Source organism: Bombyx mori, chromosome 24, assembly GCF_030269925.1.
Source record: "Bombyx mori chromosome 24, ASM3026992v2".
Taxonomy (NCBI): Eukaryota; Metazoa; Arthropoda; class Insecta; order Lepidoptera; family Bombycidae; genus Bombyx; species Bombyx mori.
This window is the reverse complement of record NC_085130.1, coordinates 6640195-6650089: the sequence shown is the minus strand read 5'-3', so window position 1 is coordinate 6650089 and position 9895 is coordinate 6640195.

Here is a 9895-nt window from a genome sequence, read left to right as displayed (position 1 = left end):
TGCGTCGAAGAACATTGTAACTTGTTTAGGTTTTTTTTTTAATTAGGAATTTCGTTAGTAGTAAATCAAACTTGGGCGATTTTACGATGGATTTGATAGTCGCTGTCAGCGGAATTTAGAAAACTAATTTCGTAGTTTAAAATTAGATATTAGGTTTAAAAATCCGCAAATCAGGCAGAATATTGCCAGATGTCTTGTAGGAATCTTAGAAACTTGAACGCCTCTACGAAGAGAAAAATATCATAGACACAGATTTCGTTGACTCTTTTGAAGTTAAATGTTCTGAATTAAACTTATCTTAATTTTAGTTAATGTTCGGCTGAATTTCTTTTTTATTGCTTAGTTTAGGACAAGCTCATTGCCCACCTGATGTAAAGTGGTTACCAGGTCCCATAGACATCTACAAAGTAAATGCCGCCACCTACCTTGAGACACGAGCTCTAAGGTCTCAGCTTTTACAGTACAACGGCTGCCCCACCCTCCAAACCGAAACGCATTACTGCCTCACGGCGGAAATAGGCGGGGTGGTGGTACCTACCCGTGCGGACTCATAAGACGTCCTACCACCAGTAAATTCATTTGGTGTATTCAATTATCCATTTAAAATTTGTTTAAATTCTTTTTAATAAAGTCGTTAAATCCGTTTTCTGTATCGGAATCGTCACGATTACAAGGAAATAGGCAAGCCACGACGAAGTTTTTAAGTGTCAATTCAAAGCTTTTAATGTACCGACACCGAGTGTTGAACTAGGAGACAAAACTTAAAATTTCTATGTATGTATTATACATATCGACGCTTGAAAGGCAAACGTGACTAAGCGACAATAACTGCTTTGTACATAAATGATAGGCAATGACCATATTCGATGCGCAAAAAAATATATTTCTAGATCTATTAAAATAATTTCAATCCTACAGCTAGATACGTTAAAATATAATTTTTTTCAGGTATTTCAACTTTAAATTAGTCTACTGTAGAGTTCACGCATTGTCGCTTAGTCACGTTTGCCTTTCAAGCGTCGATATATATAATTTCTATAGATTGAATTTCTAAAATCGCAAAACAAGTTACAATGTTGCTCCTGACAAGCATAGGGTAGTGCATATTTCGCTCGATATACTTTCGTATGACACAATACGCAAGTTCACCGTTCCCGTCCTCGCCTACAACAATGACCATTGTAAACGCACCCTTAACATCTGATGGGACGCGATAATGAAGTGTGAAATTTTAATCCGATCCTTGACGTTTCATTGCGTTAAGCATTTGTTTTTTTTTTTTAAATTCACTTTTACGTCAGACTTTCGTTTCGACCAAATCAGTTTTTTTTATTGCTTAGATGGGTTGACGAGCTCACAGCCCACCTGGTGTTAAGTGGTTACTGAAGTTGCTCGACATTTACGACGTAAATGAGTCACCCACCTTGAGATATGAGTTCTAAGGTCTCAGTATAGTTACAACGGCTGCCGCACCCTTCAAACCGAAACGCATTAATGATTCACGGCAGAAATAAGCAGGGTGGTGGTACCTACCCATGCGGACTCACAAGAGGTCCTATCACCAGTAAATTATTAGCTAGGACCCGTGCGAAGTGTTCAGAACTATTAGTATAAAGTAATTAGTGTATTTATTACCTATACATATTAACTTTGAGGAAAGCCATAGTAAAAAAATCACACACGAAACCCATGCTTCACGACTGTACTAGTGTGATTGATAAAATTGAGGGTAGATCGGAGATTATTAAAAGTAATTTTACGGTTTTATATCGCGTTTTTCATTATCACGTCGACGTATAGGTAACACCTAACTGAGTTTCTCGTCAGATCTTCTCGGTGGGTCACGATTCCGATCCGGTGGTAGATTCTGCAAACATCGCCCTTGCTAGGCACAGTGTTAGCAAGTTCTCTCAGGTTCTGCCCGTGAGTTCACCTACTCATCCGCAGGAAATTAGAATAGTCCCCAGAGAATAGGTAGGAGAAAAAACACACCTTAGCTGGCCGTGACCATGTAACATCCTAAATTTTTATTTTTATTTTTTATTGCTTAGATGTGTGGACGAGCTCACAGCCCACCTGGTGTTAAGTGGTTACTGGAGCCCATAGACATCAACAACGTGAATGCGCTACCCACCTTGAGATATAAGTTCTAAGGTCTCAGGTATAGTTACAACGACTGCCCCACCCTTCAAACCGAAATGCATTACTGCTTCACGGCAGAAATAGGCAGGGCGGTGGTAACTCCACGGGTGTGCGGACTCTCAAGACTCCCTACACAAGGGGGTCGCGGGTTCGAATCCCGCCAAAGAAAGATATTTGTGTGATAAATATAAAATGTCTTTTCCAGGGTTATGGATGTATATTATATATACCTAGTCAGGTCATAAATTCTGTCACATGTTTAATGTAAAATAATTGAAACAAGTTTATTCATTATGTAACCATTCATATACCAAAATGAACTTAACAAAACATAGATTCTTATGACACTAAAGTTTATTCAAAATGACCTCCGTGATTTTGAATACAGGCCTTCAATTTGCGCGGCCAGTCGTCTATCGCAGCACGAACGAGGTCCATGTCAATATCGGCGGCTGCCTTAATCAAGGATGTCTTGAGTGACTCCAAATTGGGATGAGGCTTTGAGCACGCCTTTTCCTCCAAGTGTTGCCATATCTTGTAATCTAACGGATTCAAATCTGGACTGGAGGAGGGCCAGTCTTCGTGCCGGATGAAGTCGATTTCACGCGCCGCCAGCCAGTCTTGTGTACTCTTCGCTCTATGAGCTGGCGCCGAATCTTGTTGGAATACCCAGTGCCTGTTATTGAACATGGTATGAGAAACAGGTACCACAAGGTTCATCAGGACTGTATTTTGATACACAACTGCATTCGTTTTTACACCTTTCTCACAAAAATGTACCTCTGTTAAGCCCCAATAAGAAACTCCCAACCATACCATGAGCGAGGATGGAAAATGACCTCGTTGGACACGCGGAATACGGTTGCTCGCTTCTTCACTACTGTGTGCGTACACCTTATCATTTTGTTTGTTATAGCTCTCTTCTACGGTAAAAATTTTTTCATCCGAAAAAAGAATTTCCCGATATTTTTTTCCCGCGTACCGCTTCAACAAAGCGTGGCATCTCTTCAGTCTCAGGTCCATTAGACGAGCATTCAAACGATGTCCTGTTTTTCTTCGATATGCCCGAAGCCCTAAGTCTTCATTTAACACCCTTTTCACCGTGGTTCTGCTTAACCCCATCTGAAGGGCCAACAGTTTCTGCTTACGTTTGGGATTTCTTTGAATTCGCGCCTTCACAGCTTTTATTACTGCTGGAGTCCTAACAGACCGAGGGCGACCACTTCTTGACCTGTCATCTACACTAGAGTCTTCATTGTATCGTTTGATGGTACGATAAATGAATCTTTTGGTTATATTCAAAATTTTCAGTATGTTAAAAATTTGAATTGGCGCGTAACCGCAACGATGCAACGCAATAACTCCAACACGGTCTTCTTTAAGCGTCCACTCCATATTTAAAAATGAGTAAAATTCTAAAAGTAATACATTTTAATTTTCATGAACAATGCGAAATTTGAATTCAATAAACTTTTTTGTGGCCAGCATTCTAAAAGAAAAGTTTTTACTGAGTGACAATACTTATGACCTGACTAGGTATATATATGTGTATGTGTATAATAAAATTCTTACATTTGTTATCTGGTTACCTATAACACAAGTTTTTTATGAACTTAGCACAGGACCAGTCAACGTGGCGTGATCGTTAGTAAATATATATTTATTTATTATTTATTATAGTTGCACACGGGCGCTACATCCGCTGATTCCGCTAAAGACGCTTTCGCCCCTAAACATCAGGTACGTAGATCAACACGAACAAAAACAACACAGCGTTTGTTTATCTAAATCCCAATCTTTCTCTGAAATATGGCGAGATTAATACGATCTGATATAGGATTGTCCTAAATCACAGCGGAGTGCACATTCGAATATTTCACACGAGACTTAACCTGTGAACGAGATAAATATATTTGGTGGAATAATTTTGAGGCCGTTTATTCATTGAGGTCGTAATTACCGAGCGCTATAACTAATGCTTGTGTAGTAGTCTAAGGGGTTATTCCAGTTACGCTATTGCTGGTAGGTCAGCTCATAGGGCTCAGTCTGAGAGAGTTTATAAACACTAGCCCTAGCAAGGGTAGTGCTTCGCAGAATCTATCATCGGATCGGAATCTCGACCCACTGAGAAGATGCGGCGTGAAACTCTGTGGTGTTAAACGTCGTCGAGATAATGAAAAACGCGATATAAAACCGTAAAAGTACTTTTAATAATCTGCGATTAATGCCGAGTTTACATTACGAAATTAGTGTCATGCATGTTGAGCTCAGTTTCACGAAAGTAGTTTCGATATATGCGAAAGTAATTTCGTCAAAAAATTAGTGTCGCGAAATCCACAGTATCGCAGTAACCATGGCGCCATCACCATCAAAGCTAAATTCTATGCTATATGCTATATTCAATGTAGCTAAAGAAATGCTTATATACCTACCTATAAACTTAAAAAAAAGACTATCAAGAAAAAAAAGGCTGGTAGATTCGAGGATAGTCAACAAGAAGGCATTTAGGTGCAATGAAGTTAGTCTCTGAATTAGCAGATAAAGATCCTGAGAGTAATAAAAACTATTATCGAATGAGTGAATATAATTTTGCTTTTTTACTGTAGGTGTTTCGGGTCCCAGAGACACCGTTGTCGCTGATATTCATTAATAAGATCTATATTTTTATCTGTACTCCATCGTTGGTTTGCCATTTTCAACGTTTGAAGCGCGTCCGAACTAACAATACACACGTCCGCACAGCGCAGGCCCTTTCGCGACATTAGTTTCACGACGCGTTTACACTATGAAATTAGTTGCATGACATTAATTTCACCAAAAAATCGCGCAGGGCACGAAACTAATTTCCATGCATGAAATTAATGCATGCATTACGAAAGTATTAAATTACACGTGAAACTGTTGGTAAAACTAATGTCACGAAATTAATTTCACGCCACTAATTTCGTAATGTAAATTCGCCTTTACCCTCAATTTTATCAATCGCCAGTCCAGTCATAAAGCACGGGTTTCGGGTGCGATATGTAGGTATGTGTGAGTATGTGCGCGTCCACTAATGACTTTTTACTCATAGTTCTGAACACTTCGCACGTGTCTTGACGTAGCTAATACCGATATGCCCGAAACGGAAATTTGACGTAAAAGTGAATTAAAAAAAAAAATCCTAACGCAATGAAACGTCAAGCATCAGATTAAAATTTCACACTTCATTATCGCGTCCCATCAGATGTTAAGGGTGCGTTTACAACCTAAGCCTAGTCTAAGGTGCTATTACAGTTACGCTATTGCTGGTAGGTGAGGTCAAAGGGCTCAACCTGAGAGAGTTTATTAACAAGAGCCCTAAGCCCTAGCAAGAGCAATGCTTCGCTGAAGTCATCATAGGATCGGTAACGCGACCCACTGAGAAGATCCAGCGAGAAACTCAGTAGACTGTGTCTATAGGTAGGTATATGTCACTCGGTAATAGTGCAGCTTCCAAACAGTGACAGATTTTTTCAAATCGGTTCAGTAGTTTCGGAGCCTATTCAATACAAACAAACAAACAAATCTTTCCTCTTTATAATATTAGTACAGATAATGCTTCTTGAAAAGATAATAACAAATTCATGTTTTCCAACAGGCGATTCTGGATTTTTTAACTCAATCTCACTTTAAATACACTGCGATATTCTAACTACGTCCAGCTGCCGCCAAGTAACCCAACACCTGAGCACACCTGAATATTGAACGTCTCCCATTGGCTGATATTAAGCTAGGGGATGAGGAACGAGCCCCGCGATTGGTGGAACGCTAACGGGGGTGGAGTGGAGGTTTCGTGTTACAAAGCACTTATTATCAGTGATTTAGGGATTGTCGACGATATTACAAGGATAAACTTATTCTATGTTTAATTAAGTTGAATTTTTAACAGCCGTTTGGATAAAATTCTGGGATACGTAGTTTTTTTTCCCTTATCTATTAGCTGGTGGCTTAAGGGGTTATTGCAGCTATGCTTTGGTTAGCTCACAGACTCAACCAGAGGGAGTTTGGTACCACTGGCTCTAGCAAGAGCAGTGATTCGCAGAACCTATCATCGGAGTCTCGACCCACTGTGAAGAGCCGGCGAAAAACTCATTGGACTGATTCACCTGTGGCGGTAGCCATCACAGAACACGAGATATTTGACAGATGCCTGAATCTTGCATACGACATTTTTAAGATAAGCTCGCATATATACAAGTTCCGAACAACAACATTCGGACCGTCGGTCTACCGAGCAATATCACCCGCTCGGTGGAATCTTCCTTTCGTCGTAAACCTACACACCGTTCGTGGTGGACGTGAGCATTGCCTTTTTTTTCCTACGTAAGCTGAGAGCCTTGAGAGGCTATTTCAGCGTAACCTTAACTAGTAGGTGCTCAAACCGGAGTGATGCTAACACGAACCCTAGCAAGAGCCGTGCTTTACAGAATCTATCACCGTATCGGAAACGCGACCCACTGAGAAGATCCGGCGAGAAACTCAGTGGGCTGTGTCTGTTGGTTAAGCATTGCCATGGACAAGCCGCTGCTATTATTGAAAAAGCTCTGAAAGGATGTCAAACGAATGTATCGAATTGATTTTCGAAACAAGGTGTTATTTCATTCTTTCATTTCAGCGCAGGAGCGGTTTTTGTGGCGAAGCTTTTGGAAGGCCTATGTCCAGTAGTGGACGTCTGTGGGCTGATAATAAGAAGAATAGCCGGCTAATAATCGCATCGTTTGAAGGTACAGTCTGATATAGGTACTTTCAAAAGTATTTTAGACTAGGTAATAAAAATAATAGGTGCTCACGCGAATACCGGGTATGGTATTACTAGATCGCGCGGGTTTCGCTTTTAAGCCTATCGGATTACATACAACAAAGGAGCCGTTATATCGTATATAACATTATTTATATTAGTGTTTGTTGACGGTGATGTTGAAATGTAAATGTTTGTATCGCGGTGGCCTTTGATTGAATTACTGAGTACTCAGTGGGAGGTCTTTGGAGTTTCGCTCAGGGGTGACGAATCTACCCAATCTAATAATTTTAATGCCTCAATTTTGTGTTACTGGCTGCGGTGATACAGTACGTGTCGCCTAAGGTTGTCAGAGGAACAGATACCGAAAACTGACGCTCAAAAAAAAGCTTCGGTTTTTCGTTTTGGCTACCAACTCTGCCTATAAAATACGCTCATATGACGTGCTCAATCTAAAAATGTGTTCAATCAAAAAAAAAAAAAACCTTGAGATTTACACAATATAACCTAAAATCCGTAAACGGATTACCCAGCGTTAAAAAATAGGTAGGTATACACATTTATATACAAGTTATGAATTAATTGAAATCTACTAAAATAAAAATCGAGCTGTGAAAGAAAGAAAGAAAAAAAAACAAAGCAATTTTTTCGAAGCAATCTTCGCTGAATAATCTTTATATAAACGTGACGTAGATAGCTGATTCGACAAATTGTAACTTCATTGATAGCCTCATATTATGAACTAGTTAAATATTCCGTTTTGTGAAGTCAGTTGTGGTCCCACGAAGGAACTTACCAAGCGATTTATTATCTGGATCACTCTCTTGCATTCCCATGACCTGTGACGCGAATCGGAATTAAAAAAAAAACAGACTAAACGAAATTAATGGCGCCAAATTGGCATTTTTTTCCTACCTACGCTGGTGGTAATCTTAGAGCTTTATGCCAGTGTAAACTGAGTAGTAGCTCACGGGGTTCTAGTCTGGTGACGTTGCTAACACTAGTCCTAGCAAGAAGCAGTGCTTTGCAGAATCTACCAGCGGATCGGAAACGCGACCCACTGAGAAGATCCGGCGAGAACATCAGTGGACAGTGTCTGTGGGTTAATTTACTCGCCAAGCCTTGCATTGCTTGGTGACCGGTCAAATTGTCAGAGAGATTTGAAAACTTATATTTTGGAGATACGAATTTCTGTTTGAAGACGGATATTTTTATTTTTTTTATTGCTTAGACGGATGGACGCGCTCACAGTCCACCTGGTGTTAAGTGATTACTGGAGCCCACAGACATCTACAACGTAAATGCGCCATCCACCTTGAGATATAAGTTCTAAGGTCTCAGTATAGTTACAACGGCTGCCCCACCTTTCAAACCGAAACGCATTACTGCTTCACGGCAGAAATAGGCAGAGCGGTAGTACCTACCTACCCGTGCGGACTCACAAGAGGTCCTACCACCAGTAAATACCAGGTACCACCGGGATAGATTCCAGTACTTGGGAAACATTAAGAAGATCTTATTCCGAATGCCTTTAGGTACAAATTACCTATTGAAATGTACCGTAAATGAACGCCAAGTAACAGATTTGCTTTTCAGTAATTACTGAAGATACTGATGAAGTCCGCAATTTCTTATTGTTATTAAATTTTATAATTAAATAAGCGGTTCGCTCCGGCTCCGCTCGGGTCTTTAACAAAAATTTCAAAGATATTTGACGTTGTTTTATTTCTTTAAATAAAAGAACACTTATTGCGGCATAACTATAATAGTTAGACATATTATGCTGTCGCAACACTTTTTATTTTTTATTTTTATTTTTATTGCTTAGATGGGTGGACGAGCTCACAGCCCACCTGGTGTTAAGTGGTTACTGGAGCCCATAGACGTCTACAACGTAAATGCGCCACCCACCTTGAGATACCTATAAGTTCGAAGGTCTCAAGTTCAGGTTGTAAATAACAATGTGTTCTACAAGGTCGTAGTACATTATTTTATTCTATCATCAATAGTTTTCGCAGGACACGCGATGTAAAGAATATTTTAAGTATTTTTTTACACCTTGGGTTAGATTATTGGAGTTTTAGTAAGGATCCCTAATTTTTTTCAAAAAAGATTATAGTCTATGTCACTCGGGAATAGTGTAGCTTTTAAACAGTGAAAAAATTTTTCAAATCGGTTCAGTACTTTCGGAGCCTACTCAATACAAACAAATCTTTCCTCTTTTTAATATTAGTATAGAAAACCCTGTTGTTTGAGGGCTGTTTCAAAGTCCAATTGATTTTCATTCGCTTTCGCCTACATCGCTTCGAGCACGTCCAATACAATACAATATTGTTCTAATTCCTGTATGCGATCAACTTCGCAGTAACAGTAACGCTTCACGGCAACCGTGTGAAACAAATAACGTGTTAAATTGCTTGGCGTTTTACTGAGAATCAAGCGAGTACAATGCCGATGTACTCTATAACGTCGAAGCGATTACGCTAACGTATAACATCTCAGTGTGCTTAGTGCGAGTTCTTTAACGTTCTCGATAGCGTAAAAGTTAACTCAAGTTTGTATGCAGTTGGAACAGCGCCCCGAGCGGCAAACGTAGGCAAACGTTCCAACACTTACGCGAATGCGAAAAAAAAAAAGGTATGGGAGGAGAGGTCACTACACCAAAGAAGACTGAAGAAAGAAGATGCATACCTCTTTTTACCCAACCCGAATACATGAACCGCACCAGCAGTCTCATCACCCCCGTCTCGTTAGGCAGGGAGTCTAAGCCCGGGCAGAGGGAATTGCCCCGAGGCCCGACCCGTGCCCCCGTAAAGGGACACGATGACCAAACGACGCGATCGAGAACCTAAAAAACTCGCACGAAGCACACAGGTGTCTGTAGTATTTTAATGTTGCTCAAACATCATCGCGGCCTAAAGGATAAGACGCCCGGCTCAATCGTATCGAGCGATGCGACCGTCCCAGAGTTCGAATCCAGCAGTTCTTCGGTAT